The sequence below is a fragment of the Hordeum vulgare genome, chromosome 1H, assembly GCF_904849725.1.
Source record: "Hordeum vulgare subsp. vulgare chromosome 1H, MorexV3_pseudomolecules_assembly, whole genome shotgun sequence".
In the NCBI taxonomy this organism is placed as follows: domain Eukaryota; kingdom Viridiplantae; phylum Streptophyta; class Magnoliopsida; order Poales; family Poaceae; genus Hordeum; species Hordeum vulgare.
Window position 1 is genome coordinate 399,252,305 of NC_058518.1, and position 26,428 is coordinate 399,278,732.

The window sequence follows — 26,428 nt, forward strand, 5'->3', positions numbered from 1 at the left end:
TTCTTACGACTTAGGATCGTGGTCCCGACACTATTAGACGCATTTGACTCGTGATACACGTGTGTGATTGATCCTAAATCCCACACGTAGGCCCAAATATAGTGTGTGTGATCCATTTCTGTAAGACACACAATTATATTTTCCAAACGTTTGCGTTCATTTGTTACCATCACCAATGATTTTTTTCCGTGTCATGTGGAATGGACCCCTCTATCGCCCACACACGCAAGAAGATGGTTTAAAACTACATCACAGAGAGGAGTTAAAACCTGTTTGGATAGCACGTCGCTGCACCAGTGTTGGTGAAATATATTATGTTCAGGTCTTTGATCACCATTATTATACCTCTGATCTTGAACATGTTGATGAGGTGTGAGTAGTTACTATTGTTCCTGAGGACATGTGAGAAGTCTTGTTATAAGTAATCATGTGAAGTTGGTATTCGTTCGATATTTTGATGATGTGTGTTGTTGCTTCTCTTAGTGGTGTCATATGAACGTCGACTACATGACACTTCACCATGTTATGAGCCTAAGGGAAGACAATGTGGAGTAAAAAGTAGATGATGGTTTGCCAGAGTGATAGAAGCTTAAACCCTAGTTTATGCGTTTGCCAGAGTGATACAAGAAATTAACTCGTTGAGTGCTAAGATGAATGAGTTAACGAATTTGGTTGCTAGTAGCAATGCTCCTTTAGATCATAATGATATGCCCTTGTCTTCTTTGAGTGAGAGTAGCAACGCTAGCTTGGACGTTAATTTTGTTGGTAGGAATAATTTTGGCAACAACAATGCTTTTAGAGGAAACTATGTTGCTAGGCCTTTTCCTAGTAACTCCTCTAATAACTTTGGCAACTCCTACAACAATACTCATGGAAATTACAATAGATTACCCTCTGATCTAGAGAGTAATATCAAAGAGTTTATCAACTCACAAATAAAATTCAATGCGTCCATAGAGGAAAAACTACTCAAAATTGACGATTTGGCTAAGAGCGTTGATAGAATGTCTAGTGAAGTTTATGCTTTGGAAGTTATATGTGCTCCTCCCAATATCAATATGGATGAAACTTTGAAAGCTATGTGTGTTTCCATGATTGAGAGCAAAGAAAGAAATGCCCAAATTCGTGCTAGACATGAATGGCTTAAAAAGGCGTGTACTCGTGATAAGAATCACGAAGATCTTAAAGTGCTTGGTGTGACTCCCATTGAATATTTGTTTTCTTGTGACAAACCTAATGATGATGGGGCTGGGTATGAATCCACTTTGGTTGAAAAGTGCCCCAATGATTCAGAGTCCATCTATCTTGATGCTAAAAGCATTGAAAGTGCAGTAGAAGATATTAAAATTTTGAGTAGTAATGAAATTACTACCTTGGATTTCAAGGAATTCAATTATGATAGTTGCTCCTTGATTGAATGCATTTCCTTGATGCAATCCATTTTAAACTCTCCACACGCTTATAGCCAAAACAAGGCCTTTACCGATCATATCGTCGAAGATATGATAAAATCTCTTGAAGAGAAACTTGAATTGGAAGTCTCTATGTAACATCCCAATTTTCCTAATTGGGAATGTTCTACAAATGTAGCTAAGCATCTATGCATTTTGTTTGCAATAAAGTTTTGCATTTGAATTCCATCATATACTTGCTTTTGCTTTTCTATTTTCTTCCCACGAGAAATGCCCCGACAAAATTCTTGCAAGCAAGAAAGAGCGGAGGAAAATGACCCTCCAAAATGAGAGGTACTTTTGAAAATAATTGAGCCAAGAAAAACCAGAAATTTATGAAGAAAATAATTTGAAAAGAAAATATAGCATAAGGGGTTTTTCTGAAAAAAAATATTTTTTAAAAAGTTTTTATTTTGGTTTTGGAAAAATGATAAACAATTAGGAAATATTTTTCTGCTCAATTTGGTATATAATACCCTATATAAATTATTTTTATTTTGTTTCCTTTTATTCTTTTTCTCTTGCTGTTTTAAAAGAAATACAAAATCGGGAAAGTATTTTTCTTTTAAAGGAAACCGCCCTCAGGCGTTTTTTTCCTAGGCCAGATCCCACCGGGATCCATCCCCACGGAGCGCTCCCCTTCTTTATTTCTTTTTTTCCTCTTTCTTTCTTCTTTCTTTCTTCCTCCTTCCTGTCTTCTCCCGTGACCCTCTTCCATGGAACGAGCCCCTCTCCATGGCGCGAGCTACTGCCTCGCCGGGATTCGACGGGATCCTGGATCTCCCCCTTCCTTCCCTTGGCCTCCCCCCCTCTATTTAAGCTGTCGCCCCCTGCCCTCGCTACCTCGCTGGAGCCCAAGCTCCAGAAGAAAATCGCCACCCCCCCCCCCCCCCCCCCGCGCGCGCCACCACTCGCCTCCCTGCCCCAACCGACGCCGCCACGAGCACCCCCTCGTTCCCTGCAACCCATTTTTGCCACTAGCCCGAGCCCTCGCCGCCTCATCACCACCCCATGCCACCTCGCCGGAGTTGGAGCCGGCCAAAGCTACTGGAGCCTCCCCTGCACGCCCCGGTCCCCGAGCCACCTTGCCGTCGCCGCCATCCGAAGGAGGAGCATCGCCGCCGCCTCCTGGACCCTCGAGACGCCGCCGAAGACCACCGGAGACCCATCCCCGTCGACCTCCACTTCACTGTTCGCCGGAATAGAACCAGCACCGGCAGCCACCTACGTGAGCAACCCCACCCCCTCTCTTAGTCATTTGATCAAAATCCCACGCGTAAGATTAGATCTGAAGGTACACATTCGGTTTTGTTAAGAAAACCGTTCAGTTTTCTATTAGTAAACTTTATCCAGAGAGATTTTTGTTAGGTTTCGGCCGTTTGCTAGTATTTCCCGCAGCAAACACCTCCACATCCAATCAGTGACTGCCACATGTACCCCTATCCGATAAAATTCAGATTTTATTTTTCTGTTTAATTCAAAAACAGAGAACGTTCCAATCTTGTTTTGATCATAACTTTTGATCCAGAATTCCAATGGCGTTGACAATTTTTCCAGTAGATCAAAAAATTTCTGTAGTTTCCAAAAACATATAATTTGCCTATTTTTGAATTTTTCAAATTTGAATTAGATCAGATTTAGTTTAAACCTTGTTTTGCTTATTCCAGGAGTTTAAAAATAGATTTTTATTTGTTTCTTTTTGCTGCTGCTTCCTAGTGATTATATCTTTCTGTAGTATAAGTTTAAAAAAATTAAAAAAAATTAATTGGGGTTTTAATAGAAACAATTTCTGCCTTAGTTAGGTGAAGTGAATTCTTTCACTTTATGCCATAGCTACTTTATGCTTGTGATGTTATTTTACTTGTTGATGATTGTAGTGCTTATGGCGTGTATTTGTTTGTATCGGTAGATCACCCGGAGTGCGAAGCTTTTTACTTAGAAGCGCTCGATCAAGACACCTATCATCAAGGCAAGTCATTTTGATCATTCTATTCGCCTATGTTTTCTATGCATGGTAGTTTCACCTTTCTTTGCCCAATTGCATGCTGAGTAGGTACTTGGAAATTATAGTTATAGGTTGTAGTATCATGTGGTAGGCACACAACAACCCCGATACTTGGACCGGGACGACAAATTTCATATTGCTATGCTTGAGTAGACGGGATTCTGGTTGAGTGCATAACACGAGTGATGCGAGGATAATTAAATAACCAAGACCAGTTAAGTCAAGATTTTCAAGACCTCGTGAAGCAATGCAACTCTGGGTGAAGGACGGTTTGACGGGCTGCCTGGAGAAACCAGTGGACGACCCCGGGATGCTTGGAGACGTGCCATGACATCTTGCGGAAAGCTTCACCCAGGCTCGAAGAGACGGACAGAGGCTTCAAGACCCAAGGCTTACCTGCACAGCCACAAGTCATTATGGGCTCTGGCTTGGTTGGACAACGCGGTGACTCTGGACAGGCGGTGCTAGCAGATGTAGAAGAATGGTAGGAATAGATGGGCACCGACAGGGATTCAGAGGGACCCGTTGAAAGACCATGTTTTGATCATCCGGTCTTCAAACACCCTGAAGTATGAGGACATACCCGGAGGCGATCAAATCTTCTGGGGAACGTGTGCAAAACTCTCTAGAGTACCCAAACCTAATCGATTAGCCGTTTCCACGGTCATGGACAACTGGAGCCGAAGGCATTGAAATTTCCCTGAACTCTCGACACAACTTAATAATGATGTGGGAATTATCAACAACTCGGGTACGAGAATTGGTTGGCGGAACCATCTCATTAACAACAAACAATGTAGTAATATTTTTGCTTTCAGCCCTCTCTTGTTGTAGGAGAAAATTGGCTTTATGCTAAAACTTACAGCCCCACCTGCCAAATATGCATGTAGAGATAGTTGGTTATTATTTTTCCCCTCTCTTTGATGACTTGCCGGCATATTCCATATGCTGACCTACACGGCTGCAACGTACCATGTTGCAGAGTTCTTTTCCGACCAGGAGTGAGGCTACGATCTACTCTCAACGACATGCCCTGGAGTCGGATGGACTCGTCTACCTGATGTTTCCGCTAGTCTTCGTTAGATATCTCATGAGATGGCCTTTAGCCACTTTATTGTAATTCATTATTATAATAAAGTACTCGATAGGAGATTTCGATTAATAAAGCTGTGTGATTGAACTCCTGATATATACATTGATGTACTGAGTGTGTACCAGCATGATCTTGGGATGGTACAGAAACACCATAGGCTTGACTCGTATTGAGTCGGGTCGCTACAGAAATGGTATTCAGAGCACACGCTGACCGTAGGACGTAACCTCTAGGAATGGAAAAGCCTTAGGAAGAAAACTATTTTCTTATGTCTATAAATCCTCTATTTCCTCTTCTGGTCATTTCTGACTTCTCTCCGATTTTCCAATGTTTTAGATGGCCACCTTCATCCCCGTTAAGTTCACGGAGTTTTGCCAGCCCGACGCCACTATGCCTTTCGGAAAGGAGCTGATACAGATCACCAAGGACTTGAGGATTGCTCTGCCAACTATCACAGGGAAGAATACTTCGTCTTACCTGGAGGATTCACGCTACAGGATTGAGGTGCGCGTTCCCGGAAGGACATTCGAGCCGCGCACTGAGCCTGTGGACTTCAAGTTCATCACACCCAACTGGATTCTCGGAAGGGACATGGTGGTCCATTGTGCACTCGGACGTATCAAGGAAATGTACGGAAGCTGCCCTATTTCACCGGACCTATTCACGGTATCCCAGAGAGGAGAAGATGGAGAAATCGTCTCAAGAAAGACCAAGGATGCTCTCCTGTCCTATGCCCAGACCTTGGAGAAGCACAGCGGGACTCTAGAGCATCGTGTGATCAAGGACGCCAGGAATATCAAGCAATTGTCGCTCCGCGAACTCGAACTCGAAGAAGCAGCCCGGGAAGCCCACTATGAGCACGAATTGGAGGTGAAGGACTTCCTGGAGAGGATCGAGAAGCTGAAGACTCGTGTCGCATACCTGGAGGAGGAACTGGACATGTGCGAGAACCTTCATCCCGAAGGAGAAGTAGCCCCCTTGATCAGCAATGAGGAGGACTATGAAGAAAGCTCCACCGAAGGACCCACCACCATGCTTTTCTGAGGAGGACACTTAGACTAGTCCACCAAATTTATCTTATTGTTAAACGCTTAGGCCGATGTTTAGGTTACCGAATTTTGTATCCCCGTGTGTGAACCTTTTGTGATGGTATTGAATAAAATGTGTGGTGTGATACTTGTTTGTTGCATTTCATATGGGTAGTGTAATTACTCTTTAGACCATTGTTCTATGCTAATCTCACCCCTCTACAAACACCAGATGCCTCCGAGACGTGCCCCTGCTTCCAACTACCCGCCGGAACTCACTCAGTTGATTCAGCAACAGAATACCCTGATGCAGCTGATCATCCAGAACAAGAACAATAACAACAACCATCATCCACCCCAGGCCGACAATCTCACCCGTTTCCTGAGGTTGAACCCTCCGACTTTCTCCAGCAGCATTGAGCCCATTGTGGCAGATGATTGGCTCCGCAAGATGGAGTGGGAACTAATCACTGCTGGTTGTACTGAAGCCGAGAAGGTGCGCTTTGCCGCGCATCAACTTGAAGGCCGTGTAGCTGCATGGTGGGAGAACTACACCACCACATACCCCATTGCTGGAGTCACTTGGGAGCAGTTCAAGCAAGCCTTCCGCACCACACATGTCTCAGCTGGTGCAATGAGTCTGAAGAAGCGTGAGTTTCGCAACTTACGCTAGGGAAATCGCTCTATGGCTCAGTATGTCGATGAATTCAGCATGCTCGCCCGTTATGCACCTGGAGATGTGGCCAATGATGCGGCCAAGCAGGAAAAGTTCTTGGAGGGACTCAATGATGAGCTGAGCATTCAGCTGACTGTAGCCAACTTCAACAACTACCATTATCTGGTAGATAAGGCCCTCATCTTGGAGGGGAAACATCAGCAGATGGAGAACCGCAAGCGGAAGTATGGCAATGGAAAGTTCAACTCCGGCACTCAGCAGAAGCCTCGCTACACCCCCTATTCAGGGAATACCGGGACTGGATCTGGTAAGTTTGGAGGACACGTCCAACATAACCACCCAGTGCACAACCATGGAGGAAACGGGAACCACCGCAACAACAGCAACTTCAAGAATGGCGGTACCGGCACTCAGCATCATTCAGCTCCAGCTCAGAAGGATCTGAATCACATCACCTGCTTCAAGTGTCAGAAGATGGGACACTATGCCACTGAATGTCCCCATAACAAGGAGGGAAATGGAAACGGCAACTCTGCAGCAAAGAAGCCCAATCCTTTTCCTCGAGCTCAGGTGAATCACATTGATGTTGAAGAGGTCTATGATCACCCTGATACTTTGGTTGGTAAGTTTTTGCTAAATTCACGTCCAGTATTGGTACTTTTTGATTCTGGTGCAATGCATTCATTCATATAAAGGGTAGTTGTGGAAAATTATAGTTTGCCAACTAGAACCCTCAGCCAGCCTATTAAGGTCAGTTCCCCAGGAGGCATGATGACAGCCGGGATAGGATGCCATGCTTTGAGTCTCAACATCGGGAACCATAAGTTTCCCACCGACCTCATCGTATTAGAGTCTCAGGGATTAGAGGGAATCCTAGGAATGGATTGGTTGGCCAAGTACGAAGGGAATATTGATTGTGCCCTTAAGTCTATTTTGCTCACCACCCCCGAGCAAAAGCGGATTAAGTACGTGTCTCAGCGCCCGACACGGAGTAAACGGGTAAACTCACTCATGGGAGTAGTCCAGGAGGAAGTATCGATTGTCCAAGAATACCCAGATGTATATCCGGAGGAATTGTCGGGCATGCCACCTGATAGAGAGATTGAGTTCCTGATTGAGCTATTACCCGGAATAGCCCCGATATCCAAGAGACCCTATCGGATGCCCGCAAATGACTTGGTAGAAATCAAGAAGCAAATTAAGGAGTTGTTGGACAAAGGGTATATTCGCCCAAGTTCTTCACCCTGGGGAGCCCCAGTGCTCTTGGTTGAAAAGAAGGATAAGTCCTAGAGAATGGTTGTCAATTATCATGCATTGAACGAGGTGACCATCAAGAACAAGTATCCCTTGCCGATGATCAATGATCTGTTTGACCAGTTAGTTGGAGCCCGAGTGTTCTCCAAGATCAACCTTCGATCCGGGTATCATCAGCTGAAGATTCGTGAACAAGATATACCCAAGACAGCCTTCACCACTCGGTACGGCTTGTATGAGTACACGGTCATGTCATTTGGACTGATAATGCTCCGGCATATTTTACGAATCTGATGAACAAGGTATTTATGGAATACTTGGACAAGTTTGTCGTAGTGTTCATCGATGACATACTTATATTCTCCAAGAACGAGGAGGAACACAAGGAACATCTGTGTCTAGTTCTGGAGAAACTTCGAGAGCATCAGCTGTATGCAAAGTTCAGCAAATGTGAATTTTGGTTGAAGGAAGTCGAATTCCTCGGACACGTCATTTCAGGAGAAGGAATAGGAGTGGACCCTGCCAAGGTCGCAGCAGTCACCGAATGGGTAGCACCCACTTCAGTTAAGGAGATCCGCAGTTTCCTCGGACTTGCCGAAAATTACCGGAGGTTCATTGAGAATTTATCAAAGATCGCCAAGCCCATGACAGAGTTGTTGAAGAAGGAGTCCAAGTATGTTTGGACCGAGGAATGTGAAACCAGTTTTCAAGAGTTGAAGAAACGTCTGGTTATAGCCCAGTGCTGATATTGCTGGACATTCGGAAGGATTTCCAGGTTTACTACGACCCTTCTCGTCAAGGACTCGGAGGAGTGCTCATGCAAGAAGGTAAAGTTGTAGCCTATGCATCCAGACAACTCAGACCCCATGAGTTGAATTATGCCACGCATGACTTGGAGCTAGCAGCCGTAGTGCACGCTCTCAAGACTTGGAGACATTTCCTGATCGAAAATAGTTGTGATGTTTACACTGATCACAAGAGCCTGAAATATATCTTCACGCAGAAGGAGTTGAACCTCAGACAGAGGCGATGGCTAGAATTGATCAAGGACTATGACATGAGATTGCATTATCACCCCGGTAAGGCAAATGTAGTAGCCGATGCGTTGAGCCGTAAGAGTTATGTGAACACACTCATAGCAGGAGGATTACCCCAGGAGTTAGTCGATCATCTCCGAGAGCTCAAATTGGAAATAGTTCCAAGAGGATTTGTAGCCACACTGGAAATTCAGTCCACTTTGACAGAAAAGATCCGCGAAGCACAGAAATCAGACAAGGAGATAGCTGAGATTAAGCAGAAAATGAAAGACGGGAAGGCTAAAGGTTTTCGTGAGGATGAACACGGAACTTTGTGGTTTGAGGATCGCATTTATGTGCCCAATGATCCCGAACTCAGGAAGTTGATACTTCAGGAGGCCCATGATTCCCCGTACTCGATACACCCCGGCAACACCAAGATGTATCTGGATCTGAAAGAAAGTTTCTGGTGGACAGGAATGAAGAAAGACATTGCCGAGTTTGTAGCAATATGCGATGTTTGTCGACGAGTAAAAGTCGAGCATCAGAAGCCAGCAGGTTTGCTTCAACCTGTGCTGATACCCGAGTGGAAATGGGAAAAGCTTGGTATGGACTTCATCATAGGATAACCGAGGACCCGTTCTGGCTATGATTCTATTTGGGTTGTGGTCGATCGTTTGACCAAGGTAGCTCACTTCATTCCCGTGAAGACTACTTACACGAGTGCCAAGCTGGCCAAGATATATATGACCAGGATCGTATGTCTGCATGGAGTACCGAAGAGTATTGTGTCACATAGAGGGACTCAGTTCACATCAAAATTTTGGCACAAACTGCATGAAACCTTGGGAACGAGATAGGAGTTCAGTGTAGCTTTTCACCCACAGACAGATGGACAGACCGAGAGAGTCAATCAGATTCTGGAGGACATGTTGAGAGCTTGCGCACTAGACTATGGGTCTAGTTGGGATGACAATTTGTGTCACATCCTGTTTTCCACCCCAAGTTTTCTGTATTGCAAAAATCAGAGCTTGTTAAAACTTTTCCAAATAATGTTGTGAGTGCAATGTTAACCCTTGTTTGATTGTGTGCTTGCTTGTTTGATGACTCAACCCATGAAAAACTTATTATTTTGCTCTCATCAAAAACCCTTTTTCCTTTACATCAAGATCACCTTCATCATGTTGGGATACACTACTAGCTCATGAAGCCAAGTGGCACTTTCAACTAAAGTTGGTGTTCTGATCCTAATATCATTTTCATTCATTAAAAACACTATTTAGTGATTTAAACTATTATGTTTCTATTTTATATCTATGTCTATTTCTAAGGCCAGTAATGATATTTCCACAAGGAAAATTACTTTCCTGCCTTAGGAAATTCTGAGTAATTCATGGAAGCTCAGAAGAACATATATTTTCCATACATAAGATTTTCAACCATATTTTATATTAATATTATTTGGGCAAAACCCTGAAAACCATTTATGTCTGTTTTAGCTTTTTGAGATGTTTCCAAAGGAAAGTATCTCAGTAAATTCCCATAAAATTACAGGAGCCCTCGCAAACCATATTAGATGCTCACCTAAAATCTCACCTTGATCCAAGGTGGGTAAGTGCACTTAGAGAACCCAAAACCATCTCTATCCAGAGTAGAGTTGGAACAACTCTACATTGCAAAGTTTCTCCAATGGAGCTGAAACTTTGCACAGGTGTTTAACACCCCAAATGAGGACTCCACACCAAAAATGGGATTTGTGAGACTCTGTTTGACCACACTTCCTTTGTAAGGGACAGTACTGGTCACTTTGAGACATTTTCAAGTTTGCAAAGCCAAACTTGTTCAATGGAGCTCATATTTGGTGGAACCCCATGTTTTTACCCCAAGACTAAACCTGTTAAGTTTCATTTACAGTGGTGGAGTGGAAGCACCCCAAGTCATTGTTGAACACCTACTGACAGGAAGGTAAAAACCTTCCTAGCCATTGTTTTACCCAATGTCATAGCCCCAAACTTGGTGGGTTAGAGCACCAGAATACCCTGAACACCCAGTCAACCAGCCCCTCCCCAATTCCAAGCACAAGTGACAAGAACTCCAATTTGAGCTACAGGACAGTACTGGCAACACTAGTGTTCCTTGCTCCCTTGACTAGCTCGAGCTCCCACTAAACAACAACGGCTAGGCACACTCCCAGCAACACTCAGGACATGGAGGACACGTCCCAAGTGCCCCAGAGCAAGCCAGCATGCAGTGGCATGCAAAAACTGCGCTCTGGGCACGCTGCAGAGAGCCACCCGCAAGGGGCCGACGCTCCGGCCAGTCCCAGCCTCCCCAGTTGTGTCCATGCACTCCCCCGATAGCCCCTCGGTGCAAAGCTACCCCAGGGACCATCTCCCCCTCGCGCAAGAGCTCAGGCGACGCGTGCCCGTGCGCGCCCGACGCGGCCGAGCATGCACGGTCGCTGCAGCTCGTCCCCACTCGCTTTCCCTTTGCGGCCGTTGCATCAGGAGGGCCTAAACCACGTCCCGAACCCGTGGTTTCGCGGCCAGCGCCTCACTGTGCTTGCACGCGTGCCACGGTGAGTCACCGGCGTGCCCGAGTCGGGTCACCGTCGTTGGCCTATAAATAGACCCCCCCCCCGACACACCAGCACCCTCCAAGCAGCTTCAGCACAACCAGTAGACACCCCCTAGCCGCCCAATTGAGCTCGCAGAGCCCCGGTGCTCGAGATCGACCGAGGCCCCTCCGCCTCGGAGCTCCGGTCGATCTCCGGCTACACGTCGGCTCCTGCGCTGCCCGACCTCTCATTGCACTCCCCTAGACACCAGGAACGTTTCCCCTAACTCTCCCGAGCAAATCCATACCTCTAGCCCCTGGTTCAACGCGAACCCGAAACCCTTCCGCCACGAGCAGCTCATCGTCGGCGACCCAGACCACCTCCGGTGACGTCCCGACCACGAGCAGGTAGGCGGAGGCACAAGGAACCCATTCCCGTTCCTAGCTAGGCCTGAGGACAACGGCAGCCTCGCCGGCGTCCATCACCTCTCTGGCCAGAGGTAGGAGAAGGACCCGACAGGTGGAGCCCACCTGTCGGTGTCCTGGGGCAGCGAGCGCGTGCAGCCGTTGACGCTCACCCCAGGGGCCCGCAGGTCAGGTTTGAACCTCGCCCGCGCGCGCCTGGTGGCCAGGCCTGCTGGCTGGGCCGGCTGGATCTGTTTCCCTGGCCTTTTTCTTTTGTTTTAATCCAGCAAACTAAATGATTTTTATAAAAAGATTTAGCCAGTAGAAAATATAATTCTTCCACCAGTATTTTTCTAAAAATGAGTAGTATTTGATTCTGTAATAGTTGACATTTATCAATAACAGAAACTATTTTGGTATAATAAAATGATATTAAAAAGCACTTGTTTGCTTCTGTTTGCTTTTAAATAAATATGCTTAGCTAATAAAACAGTAGGGAACATTTTTCAAAATAATAACCTGAATTTATTCAAGCCTTGCAACATTTTTAAAAGCACTTTGTGAACTGTTTTAGTATAAGCTAGTATTTATTTATTCCTTTCTCGACGGTAGAGTTACCGAGTGACGGAGGATCTGGAGCGGAAGACCTCGAAGACCCCGGATACCTAGATGACCAAGGCAAGCAGACCTTTTGCCATGACTTAAGTAAATAAAATGATGCATGCTAGTATAGCAAGTATTTTCCTGTTGCATGTGATCACAGTGCCGGTTCATCATTGATGTGATGGTACCGGAGGCTTCTTCGAAGCACTTGCATTGATAGTAATGATATTCACATAGCTCCTCGGAGCACTAATATGATGAGCTTGATCCTACCATCTACGAGGATCATGCTACTGTCATGTTGACTAGTAGAGTAGAATCACTACATTGAGCTTGACCCCGTGAGGGTCATGATATTATCATGTTGACAAGTAATAATAGAGCATTTTATCATGAGCATGATGATGAGTTAAATAAAGAGTTTATGAAAACCCCGTCGGGTGCCACTAATGCCCGAGGGTGATGATGAGTTGGTGATCACTTTTGGTGAAGTGATGCACCGGTGATTTTGGTGTGAGTATGGTTTCGGAAATGGGTTAGATTTATGATGTGTCGACCGTCCCAACCTTACCAGTACGACCACGATACCCCTTTATGGGACGGGGCTTTGTTGATTACTCTGGTCGGTGCTAGCAAAGAGCCACATTACTGGTGGCGGGAGTGATTGGTGTCACTCTCGTGATGGGGTCGTCCCAGGTAGGACGACTATGCCATTATTGTGAGTTCCACGCACACCGTTGGTCCCTGCATGGTTGATACAGCCCAGAGTCGGTGCTCGTAAGACGTACAACATGTGGGCTGGGTACCAATCGAGTGGATCTCTTTGTCTAGTATCGTCAGGGGAAAGATGATGATCGGGTACTTACCTCGGGTATATGTGATATACCGCGAGTCATGGATGACACGGAAGTTTCCCGTTTCTCGTGGGTCCAGCGTACTACCTCTTCAGAGTGTAAACTATTCGAATAACCGTGTCCACGATCAAGGATAGTTGGGTGGTGCTGCTTAAACTACGTCCTGAGTTTCCGCATAAACCAAGTGTGTGTATGTGGTGTTAAAAGGTGTTAATATAATCATGATAATCACAATAATATGATCAAGTTCGGTGACTTGACATATAGGGTAAACCCGGATGGTTTAGCCCTCATTAATACATTGAGGTTATGACAAGTCCGATGACTTGGCATTTAGGGTGAACCCGGTGTGTTCAACCCTTAGCAGATATGTGGATATCTGTAACCTGTTCTTTAAAAGTAATTCTTTAACCTGATGCATATACATGATTATTCCACCCAGATGAGCTACACTAAAGATACATGTTACTGTTATTCTTCATTATCAATGTTCATATCATGGACTGTTTGCGAGTACATTCAAAGTACTCATTGGCTTGCCACTGGTTATGTTATTGACCAGACATGGAAGGACCGGAGTTTGGCGATGAGTACGCCGTCGAAGATGGACCTGCGATCTAGGACGCTTCCGAGTCAGAATGCCTGTCGGTGTAGGCTTGATGGCATGGGCACCGCTTAGCCCTTACGAGTTTCCGCTACTCGGTGTATCCCTTTATTTGGCTTTAGGCCTTGCTCTTGAACCCGACCTTCTGGTCATTTGATGTAATAATTTGGTACTTGGATGTAAGACTCTATTATTCAGTATATGTGTTCAGTGAACATTGATCCTTGGGGTCACTGGGCACGGCGAACTCGACTTGCTAGTCGGGGTCCCCACAGAACTGGTATCAGAGCCATCCTGACTATAGGAAGCCTTAGATAGCATGGACGTTAACCAAGAACGTTAGGACACCAGCCTTGCACAAGACTCTTGCACATACAACCTCCTGACTTCTCTCCTATGCCTTGTAGATGGCTGCTGTACCTGAGACCCTTCTGGAGACCGGCTTTCCACTACTTCTGGTGGATTGTCTTGAGAAGTTCCACGTACGACGCACGCCCATCTTCCTCTACCACAAGCATTGGGTCAACGCCGACACCAAGGAATATCACGTGGACGTGATAGTGAAGGCTAATGACTCCCCGTCTAGTTGGTTCTTTGAAGGACCACAGATGGGAGAGCTGATGCTGGCAGTGGAGACGGCTGCACGAGAGGCACTCGTGCAACTCCGCAGCATCCTCCCTGAGATGGCTAATGGCCTGTCACTCGTCATCTACCTTTCATTAAGGAAGGAGTGGATGGGAGTTGGACACTCACCCCCGCCACGGAGGATGGGATGCCATTGAGGTTTCAGACCTACTTCAGTCTCCCGTCAGACACCCTGACACACTTCCTGGTTAAGGAATCAGTCAAGCTTCGCCAAGAGCTGCACCTAGTCAAAGGCCTGCTCCACACTGAGAAGATGCAGAACCGCAAAGTAAAGAAGGCAAGCGCACCTGAAGGGAGGGCAGCTGTTGCCACTAGGGGTGGTGTGTTACCCATCTAGGCAGTCCCTCTTCAGAGTCGCCGCCTGACAGCGGAAGAGTACACTGAGATCTTCGCTGCCTCGCCCAAGAGACGCCGAGACGTGCGGATTCTTTCTTCCACTCCAATAAAGGAAGAGGATGTTGATGAAGATGAGGATCCTGTTGAGTCCGCCTTTGAGACCAAGCAGTCCGCCGCGTAGGTTTTAGCGTAGGCAATCGGAGTACCCGAGTATAGGGTATCCTTGTATCCGTTTTTAAATTGCGTATGTGTGCTTGATGTAAGTCACCTATTGCCTTGGGCAGTCTGTAAGTGACTGCGTCACCTAGTTGTCATGAATGCAATTTCCAGTTTGTCAAAAACTTTGGTTTTAAAAACTTGGCACATGCACGTATTGGACCCCCTCTTACTAGGAGCAAATCCTTGTACTCCCGAGCAAGGTGGCATTTTGACCTGTCTGTTTCTATGACAGGATGGTGAACGCAACCCGCAACAGCACCTTCGGCAACCCCGGCCGGCTCCTCAGGGACGCCGCAGGGAACCGAAGGAGAAGCTCACGCTGGAGGTCACCACGAGTAGCCTAGAGACCTTCCGGCACCACCTCCTCCTGAGAACTTGACGATGGTTCAGTTCCTTCAAGCTCTTCGAGAGGAGCGTCAAGCCAGCAATGCCGCTATCCAGCAGCTGACCCAAGTCCTGGTGGACAACCCGCCGCGGAATGAGTATGGCGGTGGTCGCTCCACTCTTTCTGAGTTCATGCGGACTACGCCCCCCATATTCACGGAGTCGACTGAACCCCTGGACGCCGATGACTGGATTCGCACCATTGAAGACCTCTTTGCGCTGGTCAAGTGCACCGATGATCATGAGAAGGTCCTTTATGCTTCTCACTGTCTCGGAGGCATCGCCAGGGCATGGTGGGATGGATTCCAGATCATGCGGGCAGGGCTAGTCATCACATGGGAGATGTTCAAGGAAGGATTTCGCGCGGCTCACATTCCGCCTGGACTGATGACCATTAAGAAGCGAGAATTCCGAGCCTTAAGGCAGGGCAGTGGAACTGTTAAGGAGTACCTGCAGAAGTTTAATCTCTTGTCAAGGTACGCACCTGAAGATGTTAACACTGAGGTCGCGAAGGTGGAACGCTTCATGGAAGGGTTACATCAGTCCCTGCAATACCAGCTGGTGGTTTGCGACTGCCGGACTTTCAGCGAGTTAGTTAACAAAGCGCTTATGGTGGAAGACAAGCGTCGTGCAATGGACGACACCCGCAAGCGCAAGATGATAGGCAGTGGAGGACCCGGTAATGCAAGACCAAGACCGTGGCAGTCAGCACCTGCAAGACCCAACTTTCAGCAGCAACAGTACAAGTACCCGGTGTTCCGCCAGAATTATCAGCCTCTGCAGCAAGTCAAGCCAGTAGTCAAACCGCCAAACAACGGTGGAGTCAAGACCAACCCTCTAGGGCAAGTCACCTGCTTCGGGTGTGGTCAGACTGGGCATTATTCCAGGCAGTGCCCCAACAAGAAGCCCGACGCACTGCGTCCCAATGCACCCAACCCCGGTCAAGGTGCACCAGGGAGGAACCAGGCCCCCCGCAACCAACAGTTCAATGGTAGGGGCCGGATCAATCACATCACTGCAGAAGAAGCACAGGAAGACCCGGACTTCATTCTGGGTACGTTCCTCGTCAACTCAACTCCAGCAACAGTGTTGTTTGATTCTGGTGCTTCGCATTCTTTTGTTACTCAAGGGTTTGCGGAGAAATGCGGTTTAAAACCCACTTTACTCCGTGGGCAAATGGCAATTCAAACCCGAGGAGCAGTATTAAGAACCAACCTAGGGTGTAGAAGGGTCGAGATAGTTATCAATGGGACGAGTTTCTTGGCAGACCTCATCGTGCTTAAATCACAAGGTGTGGAAGTAATCCTCAGTATGGATTGGTTGGCCAAGCACCAGAGTCTTTTGGACTGTGCCAATAGAGCCATCACCATGATAAGCAACCAAGGGGTCAAGGTCAAGTTCGTCTCTGAACCAGTATCGGCTCACGCACCTCGAGTCAACAGTCTCTCCAAGGTAGAGCTTGATCGAGTGCCTATAGTCTGTGAATACCCGGACGTCTTTCCTGACGAGCTACCCGGAATGCCTCCTGACCGAGACATTGAGTTCATCATTGAGCTTATGCCCGGACCAAGGCCTATTTATAAAAAGCCTTACAGGATGGGTTCCGAGGAGTTGGCAGAGCTGAAGAAAAAGCTGGATGAGCAACTCAGGAAAGGGTTCATTCGTCCGAGTGCGTCACCTTGGGGATCACCTGTTCTGTTTGTTTCAAAGAAGGATGGTACCATTCGACTCTGCGTCGACTACAGTTCCCTTAATGAAGTAACAATTAAGAACAAGTACCCGCTCCCCAAGATCAAAGACCTATTTGACCAGTTAAAGGGGGCCAGGGTATTTTCCAAGATCGATCTCCGATCAGGATACTACCAGTTGAAGATCCGACCAGAAGATATACCCAAGACTGCATTCGTGACCCGGTACGGTCTGTATGAATGCACGGTCATGCCCTTCGGTTTGACAAATGCCCCAGCCTACTTCATGTACCTCATGAACAAGGTCTTCATGGAATATTTGGACAAGTTTGTCGTCGTGTTCATCGATGACATACTAATCTTCTCCAAGTCCGAAGAAGAGCATGCGCAACACCTGAGGCTAGTTCTGGGAAAGCTTCGAGAGCACCAACTTTACGCCAAATTCAGCAAGTGTCAGTTCTGGCTGAACGAAGTTGGATTTCTGGGTCATACCCTGATGGCACGCGGTTTAGCCGTGGATCAGTCCAAGATTTCTACAGTGACCAACTCGGAATCACCCAAGGACGTGAAGGATGTCAGGAGTTTCCTCGGGCTCGCGGGATACTACCGCAAGTTTGTCGAGGGATTCTCCAGCATTGCTCGACCTATGACTCAGCTCTTGAAGAAAGGCCGGAACTTCGAGTGGACACCGGCGTGTGAAGCAAGCTTCCAGGAGTTGAAGAAGAGGCTAACTACCGCTCCGGTATTAGCTACCCCAGACGTCAACAAGGAATTCGTGATATATTGTGATGCCTCGAGAATCAGGCTCGGTGGAGTCGTGATGCAAGATGGCAGGGTCGTGGCGTACTTGTCACGGCAACTGCGACCGCATGAGGAGAACTACGCCACCCATGATCTCGAGCTAGCAGCGGTAGTGCATGCTCTGAAGACGTGGCGACATTACCTTCTGGGAAAGCGATGCGAGATATATACAGACCACAAAAGTCTGAAGTATATCTTCACCCAGAGAGAGCTGAACATGAGACAGCGGAGATGGCTTGAGTTAATCAAGGATTACGACCTCAGCATTCAGTACCATCCCGGCAAGGCGAACGTGGTAGCCGATGCCCTGAGCCGGAAGGCAGGCTCCTTGAACGTCGCGCTCAAGGAAAGGTTACCCGCCTTGTATGAAGAGATGGAGGGCTTAGGACTTGAGATAGTCGAACCAGGGTACCTGGCCAACCTCGAAGTCAAGCCTACTCTGGCAGACGACATCAAGGAAGCCCAGAAGGGGCACAAGAGTATCGAAGGCCTCAAGAGGAAGGTACGAGAAGGCAAAGCCCCAGGATTCTCGATTGATGAGCAAGGAGTATTGTGGTATGGGAAGCGCTTATGCGTACCCAACAAGGCCGAACTTAAGGACTTGATCCTACAAGAGTCACATGACACACCGTACTCTATCCATCTAGGTGGTACCAAGATGTACCAAGACATCCGAGAACGATTCTGGTGGCATGGCATGAAGAGGGAAATTGGCTCCTATGTCGCTAAATGCGATGTATGTTAGCGAATCAAGGCTGAACACCAACGACCCGCTGGATTGCTACAACCTCTTCAAGTGCCAGAATGGAAGTGGGATATAGTCGGCATGGACATCATCACCGGGTTGCCCCGGTCGAATAAGGGACATAACTCCATTTGGGTCATAGTTGATCATTTGACCAAGGTGGCCCATTTCATCCCCGTTAACACCACTTACGATGGCAGCCAGCTGGCCAGTCTGTACATTCATCGAGTGGTGAGTCTCCATGGAGTCCCCAAAGAGGTTGTGTCCGACCGCGGCACGCAGTTCACCTCAAGATTCTGGAAGAAGTTTCAAGAAGCTCTCGGAACCGAACTCTCCTTCAGTACGGCTTTCCACCCATAGACGGGCGGACAGACCGAGAGGGTAAATCAGATACTTGAGGACATGCTCCACACTTGTGTTTTGGCCCATGGTGCCAAGTGGGAAGACTGCCTACCATTTGTTGAGTTCTCTTACAACAACAGCTACCAGTCCAGTCTTCAAATGGCCCCATTCGAAGCATTCTATGGGCGGAAATGCCGCACCCCACTCAATTGGTCTGAAACCGGTGAAGGGCTAGTTTTCAGGCCAGAAGCACTGCAGGAAGCAGGGGACAAGGTTCAGCTTGTCCGAGGGAACTTGGAGGCAGCTAAGTCAAGGCAGAAGAGCTATGCGGACCCTCGCCGCAGAAACGTGGAGTTTGTTCCCGGAGACCAAGTGTACTTGCGAGTCACGCCTCTCAAGGGGACCAAGCATTTCCATGTCAAGGGGAAGCTAGCTCCAAGGTTCATTGGACCCTTCAAGATCACGGCAAGGCGCGGGGAAGTAGCTTATCAGTTGGAGCTACCTCCTGAACTTTTGGGTGTGCATAGCGTGTTTCACGTGTCACAGCTCAGGAAGTGTTTGCAAGTGCCGAACCGTCCCGATCTTTACAAGGACATTATTCATCAAGCTATTGACCTTCAACCAGATCTTACCTGCCGCGAGAGACCGATCCGCATTTTGGACGAAGCAAAGCGTTGCACCAGAAGCCGCACCATCAAGTTTTTCAAGGTTCAGTGGAGCAACCATACTGAAGCAGAAGCCACGTGAGAGTGTGAAGACTATCTCCGATCAGAATTTCCCGAGTTGTTCAACGCTTAGCTTAGGAATCTCGGGGACGAGATTCTTGTCAGGGGGATAGGTCTGTCACATCATGTTTTCCACCCCAAGTTTTCTGTATTGCAAAAATCAGAGCTTGTTAAAACTTTTCCAAATAATGTTGTGAGTGCAATGTCAACCCTTGTTTGAGTGTGTGCTTGCTTGTTTGATGACTCAACCCATGAAAAACTTATTATTTTGCTCTCATCAAAAACCCTTTTTCCTTTACATCAAGATCACCTTCATCATGTTGGGATACACTACTAGCTCATGAAGCCAAGTGGCACTTTCAACTCAAGTTGGTGATCTGATCCTAATATCATTTTCATTCACTAAAAACACTATTTAGTGATTTAAACTATTTTTTTCTATTTTATATCTATGTCTATTTCTAAGGCCAGTAATGATATTTCCACAAGGAAAATTACTTTCCTGCCTTAGGAAATTCTGAGTAAATTCATGGAAGCTCAGAAGGACATATATTTTCCATACATAAGATTTTCAACCCTATTTTATATTAATATTATTTGAGGAAAACCCTGAAAACCATTTCTGTCTGTTTTAGCTTTTTGAGATGTTTCCAAAGGAAAGTATCTCAGTAAATTCCCATAAAATTAAAAGAGCCCTCCCAAACCATATTAGATGCTCACCTAAAATCTCATCTTGATCCAAGGTGGGTAAGTGCACTTAGAGAGCCCAAAACCCTCTCTGTCCAGGGTAGAGTTGGAACAACTCTACATTGCAAAGTTTCTCCAATGGACCTGAAACTTTGCACAGGTGTTTAACACCCCAAATGAGGACTCCACACAAAAAATGGGATTTGTGAGACTCTGGTTGACCACACTTCCTTTGTAAGGGATAGTACTGGTCACTTTGAGACATTTTCAAGTTTGCAAAGCCAAACTTGTTCAATGGAGCTCATATTTGGTGGAACCCCATGTTTTTACCCCAAGACCAAACCTGTTAAGTTTCATTTACAGTGGTGGAGTGGAAGCACCCCAAGTCACTGTCGAACACCTACTGACAGGAAGGTAAAAACCTTCCTAGCCACTGTTTTACCCAATGTCAAGGCCCCAAACTTGGTGGGTTAGAGCACCAGAACACCCTGAGCACCCAGTCAACCAGCCCCTCCCCAATTCCAAGCACAAGTGACAAGAACTCCAATTTGAGCTACAGGACAGTACTGGCAACACTAGTGTTCCTTGCTCCCTTGACCAGCTCGAGCTCCCACTAAACCACAACGGCTAGGCACACTCCCAGCAACACTCAGGACATGGAGGACACGTCCCAAGTGCCCCAGAGCGAGCCAGCATGTTGTGGCATGCCAAAACTACACTCTGGGCACGCTGCAGAGAGCCACCCGCAAGGGGCCGACGCTCCAGCCGGTCCCAGCCTCCCCAGTTGTGTCCAAGCACTCCCCCGACAGCCCCTCAGTGCAAAGCTACCCCAGGGACCCTCTCCCCCTCGCGCAAGAGCTCAGGCGACGCGTGCCCGTGCGTGCCCGACGCGGCCGAGCATGCACGGTCGCTGCAGCTCGTCCCCACTCGCTTTCCCTCCGCGGTCGTTGCATCAGGAGGCCCTAAACCACGTCCCGAACCCGTGGTTTCGCGGCCAACGCCTCACTGTGCTTGCACGCGTACCACGGTGAGTCACCGGCATGCCCGAGTCGGGTCACCGTCGTTGGCCTATAAATAGACCCCCCGGCACACCAGCACCCTCCAAGCAGCTTCAGCACAACCAGTAGACACTCCCTAGCCGCCCAATCGAGCTCGCAGAGCCCCGGTGCTCGAGCTCGACCGAGGCCCCTCCGCCTCGGAGCTCCGGTCGATCTCCGGATACACGTCGGCTCATGCGCAGCCCGACCTCTCATTGCACTCCCCTCGACACCAGGAACGTTTCCCCTAACTCTCTCGAGCAAATCCATACCTCTAGCCCCTAGTTCAACGCGAACCCGAAACCCTTCCGCCACGAGCACCTCATTGTCGGCGACCCAGACCACCTCCGGTAACGTCCCGACCACGAGCAGGTAGGCGGAGGCACGAGGAACCCGTTCCCCTTCCTAGCTAGGCCTGAGGACAACGGCAGCCTCACCGGCGTCCATCTCCACCTCTCTGGGCAGAGGTAGGAAAAGGACCCGACAGGTGGAGCCCACCTGTCGGTGTCCTGGGGCAGCCAGCGCGCGCAGCCGCTAACGCTGACCCCAGGGGCCTGCAGGTCAGGTTTGAACCTGTCCCACGCGCGCCTGGTGGCCAGGCCTGCTGGCTGGGCCGGCTGGATCTGTTTCCCTGGCCTTTTTCTTTTGTTTTAATCCAGCAAACTAAATGATTTTTATAAAAAGATTTAGCCAGTAGAAAAATATAATTCTTCCACCAGTATTTTTCTAAAAATGAGTAGTATTTGATTCTCTAATAGTTGACATTTATCAATAACAGAAACTATTTTGGTATAATAAAATGATATTAAAAAAGCACTTGTTTTCTTCTGTTTGCTTTTAAATAAATACAGTAGGGAACATTTTTCAAAATAATAACCTGAATTTATTCAAGCCTTGCAACATTTTTAAAAGCACTTTGTGAACTGTTTTAGTATAAGCTAGTATTTATTTATTCCTTTCTCGACGGTAGAGTTACCGAGTGACGGAGGATCCGGAGCGGAAGACCTCGAAGACCCCGGATACCTAGCTGACCAAGGCAAGCAGACCTTTTGCCATGACTTAAGTAAATAAAATGATGCATGCTAGTATAGCAAGTATTTTCCTGTTGCATGTGATCACAGTGCCGGTTCATCATTGATGTGATGGTACCGGAGGCTTCTTCGAAGCACTTGCATTGATAGTAATGATATTCACATAGCTCCTCGGAGCACTAATATGATGAGCTTGATCCTACCATCTACGAGGATCATGCTACTGTCATGTTCACTAGTAGAGTAGAATCACTACATTGAGCTTGACCCCATGAGGGTCATGATATTATCATGTTGACAAGTAATAATAGAGCATTTTATCATGAGCATGATGATGAGTTAAATAAAGAGTTTATGGAAACCCCGTCGGGTGCCACTAATGCCCGAGGGTGATGATGAGTTGGTGATCACTTTTGGTGAAGTGATGCACCGGTGATTTTGGTGTGAGTATGGTTTCGGAAATGGATTAGATTTATGATGTGTCGACCGTCCCAACCTTACCAGTACGACCACGATACCCCTTTATGGGACGGGGCTTTGTTGATTACTCTGGTCGGTGCTAGCAAAGAGCCACATTACTAGTGGCGGGAGTGATTGGTGTCACTCTCGTGATGGGGTCATGCCACGTAGGACGACTATGCCATTATTATGAGTTCCAGGCACACCGTTGGTACCTGCATGGTTGATACAGTCCAGAGTCAGTGCTCGTAAGACGTACAACATGTGGGCTGGGTCCCAATCGAGTGGATCTCTTTGTCTAGTATCGTCAGGGGAAAGATGATGATCGGGTACTTACCTCGGGTATATGTGATATACCGCGAGTCGTGGATGACACGGAAGTTTCCCGTTTCTCGTGGGTCCAGCGTACTACCTCTTCAGAGTGTAAACTATTCGAATAGCCGTGTCCACGGTCAAGGACAGTTGGGTGGTGCTTCTTAAACTACATCCTGAGTTTCCGCATAAACCAAGTGTGTGTGTGTGTGTGTGTGTGGTGTTAAAAGGTGTTATTATAATCATGATAATCACAATAATATGATCAAGTTCGGTGACTTGACATATAGGGTAAACCCGGATGGTTTAGCCCTCATTAATACATTGAGGTTATGACAAGTCCGATGACTTGGCATTTAGGGTGAACCCGGTGTGTTCAACCCTTAGCAGATATGTGGATAACTGTAACCTGTTCTTTAAAAGTAATTCTTTAACCTGATGCATATACATGATTATTCCACCTAGATGAGCTACACTAAAGATACATGTTACTGTTATTCTTCATTATCAATGTTCATATCATGGACTGTTTGCGAGTACATTCAAAGTACTCATTGGCTTGCCACTGGTTATGTTATTGACCAGACATGGAAGGACCGGAGTTTGGCGATGAGTACGCCGCCGGAGACGGACCTGCGATCTAGGACGCTTCCGAGTCAGAATGCCTGTCGGTGTAGGCTTGATGGGATGGGCACCGCTTAGCCCTTGCGAGTTTCCGCTACTCGATGTATCCCTTTATTTGGCTTTAGGCCTTGCTCTTGAACCCGACCTTCTGGTCATTTGATGTAATAATTTGGTACTTGGATGTAACACTCTATTATTCAGTATATGTGTTTAGTGAACATTGATCCTTGGGGTCACTGGGCACGGCAAACTCGACTTGCTAGCCGGGTCCCCACAATTTGCCTTATGCCGAGTTCTCATACAACAACAGCTATCAGACCAGTCTGAAGATGGCCCCTTTCGGAGCTCTATACGGAAGGAGGTGCAGAACACCGTTGATGTGGGATGGAGTTGGAGACCGACAACTTTTTGGTCCCGACCTTATCCGAGATTGTGAAGAGAAGGTCAAGCTGAATCGTGACCGACTCAAGATAGCTCAGTCGAGGCAGAAAAGTTATGCTGACAGCAAACGCAAGGAAGTAACATACGAAGTGGGAGACCGAGCATATCTTCGGGTGTCTCCACTTCGAGGAATCAAGAGATTTGGTGTGAAAGGAAAGTTAGCACCCCGATTCATTGGCCCCTACAAAATTTCTTGAACGTAGAGGTGAAGTTGCATATAAACTGGAACTGCCGGAAGGATTGTACGGAGTTCATGATGTCTTCCATGTTTCCCAGTTGAAGAAATGCCACGCTGAGATGGCTGATGTTCCGTTGAGAGATATAGTGCCCCTAGAGGCCATACAGCTTGACAGTGATCTGACGTATGAGGAGAAACCCGTCAGGATTCTCGAGACTGCCAACAGAGTTACCCGCAGCAAGATCATCAAGTTCTGCAAGGTGTTGTGGAGCCACCACACCGAGGAAGAAGCCACCTAGGAACGAGAAGAAGATCTTCGTCGAGACCACCCGCACCTATTTTCTAGCCAACCCGAATCTCGAGGGCGAGATTTATCTTAAGGTGGGTAGGTTTGTAACATCCCAATTTTCCTAATTGGGAATGTTCTACAAATGTAGCTAAGCATCTATGCATTTTGTTTGCAATAAAGTTTTGCATTTGAATTCCGTCAAATACTTGCTTTTGCTTTTCTATTTTCTTCCCACAAGAAATGCCCGACAAAATTCTTGCAAGCAAGAAAGAGCGGAGGAAAATGACCCTCCAAAATGAGAGGCACTTTTGAAAATAATTGAGCCAAGAAAAACCAGAAATTTATGGAGAAAATAATTTGAAAAGGAAAATATAGCATAAGGGTTTTTCTGAAGAAAAAAAATAAAAAGTTTTATTTTGGTTTTGGAAAAATGATAAACAATTAGGAAATATTTTTCTGCTCAATTTGGTATATAATACCCTATATAAATTATTTTTATTTTGTTTCCTTTTATTCTTTTTCTTTTTTTGTTTTAAAAGAAATACAAAATCGGGAAAGTATTTTTCTTTTAAAGGAAACCGACCTGAGGCGGGTTTTTTTCCTGGGCCAGATCCCACCGGGATCCATCCCCACGCAGCGCTCCCCTTCTTTCTTTCTTTTTTTCCTCTTTCTTTCTTCTTTCTTTCTTCCTGCTTCCTTTCTTCTCCCGTGACACTCTTTCCTTCCCATCAAACGAGCCCCTCTCCATGGCGCGAGCTCCTGCCTCGCCGGGATTCGACGGGATCATGGATCTCCCCCTTCCTTCCCTCGGCCTCGCCCCCTCTATTTAAGCCGCCGCCCCCTGCCCTCGCTACCTCGCTGGAGCCCAAGCTCGAGAAGAAAATCGCCAGCACCCCCCCCCCCCCCCGCGCGCGCGCCACCACTCGCCTCCCTGCCCCAATCGACGCCGCCACGAGCACCCCCTCTTCCCCCGCAACCCATTTTTGCCCCTAGCCCGAGCCCTCGCCGCCTCATCACCAGCCCACGCCACCTCGCCGGAGGTGGAGCCAGCCAAAGCTACTGGAGCCTCCCTGCACGCCCCGGTCCCCGAGCCACCTTGCCGTCGCCGCCATCCGAAGGAGGAGCATCGCCGCCGCCTCCTGGACCCTCCAGACGCCGCCGGAGACCGCCGGAGACCCATCCCCGTCGACCTCCACTTCACTGTTTGCGGAGAAGAACCAGCACCGGCAGCCACCTACGTGAGCAACCCCACCCCCTCTCTTAGCCGTTTGATCAAAATCCCACGCGTAAGATTAGATCTGAAGGTACCCCTTCGGTTTTGTTAAGAAAACCGTTCGGTTTTCTATTAGTAAACTTTAGCTAGAGAGATTTTTGTTAGGTTTCGGCCGTTTGCTACTATTTCCCGCAGCAAACACCTCCACATCCAATCAGTGACTGCCACATGTACCCCTATCTGATAGAATTCAGATTTTATTTTTTTGTTTAATTCAAAAACAGAGAAAGTTCCAATCTTGTTTTGATCATAACTTTTGATCCAGAATTCCAATGGAGTTGAAACTTGTTCCAGTAGATCACAAGTTTTCTGTAGTTTCCAAAAAAATATAATGTGTCTATGTTTGAAGTTTTCAAATTTCAATTAGATCAGATTTAGTTTAAACCTTGTTTTGCTTATTCCAGGAGTTTAAAAATAGATTTTTATTTGTTTCTTTTTGCTGCTGCTTCCTAGTGATTATATCTTTCTGTAGTATAGGTTTCAAAAAATTTAAATATTTTTACTTGGGGTTTTAACAGAAACAATTTCTGCCTTAGTTAGGTGAAGTGAATTCTTTCACTTTATGCCATAGCTACTTTATGCTTGTGATGTTATTTTACTTGTTGATGATTGTAGTGCTTATGGTGCGTATTTGTTTGTATTGGTAGATTACCCAGAGTGCGAAGCT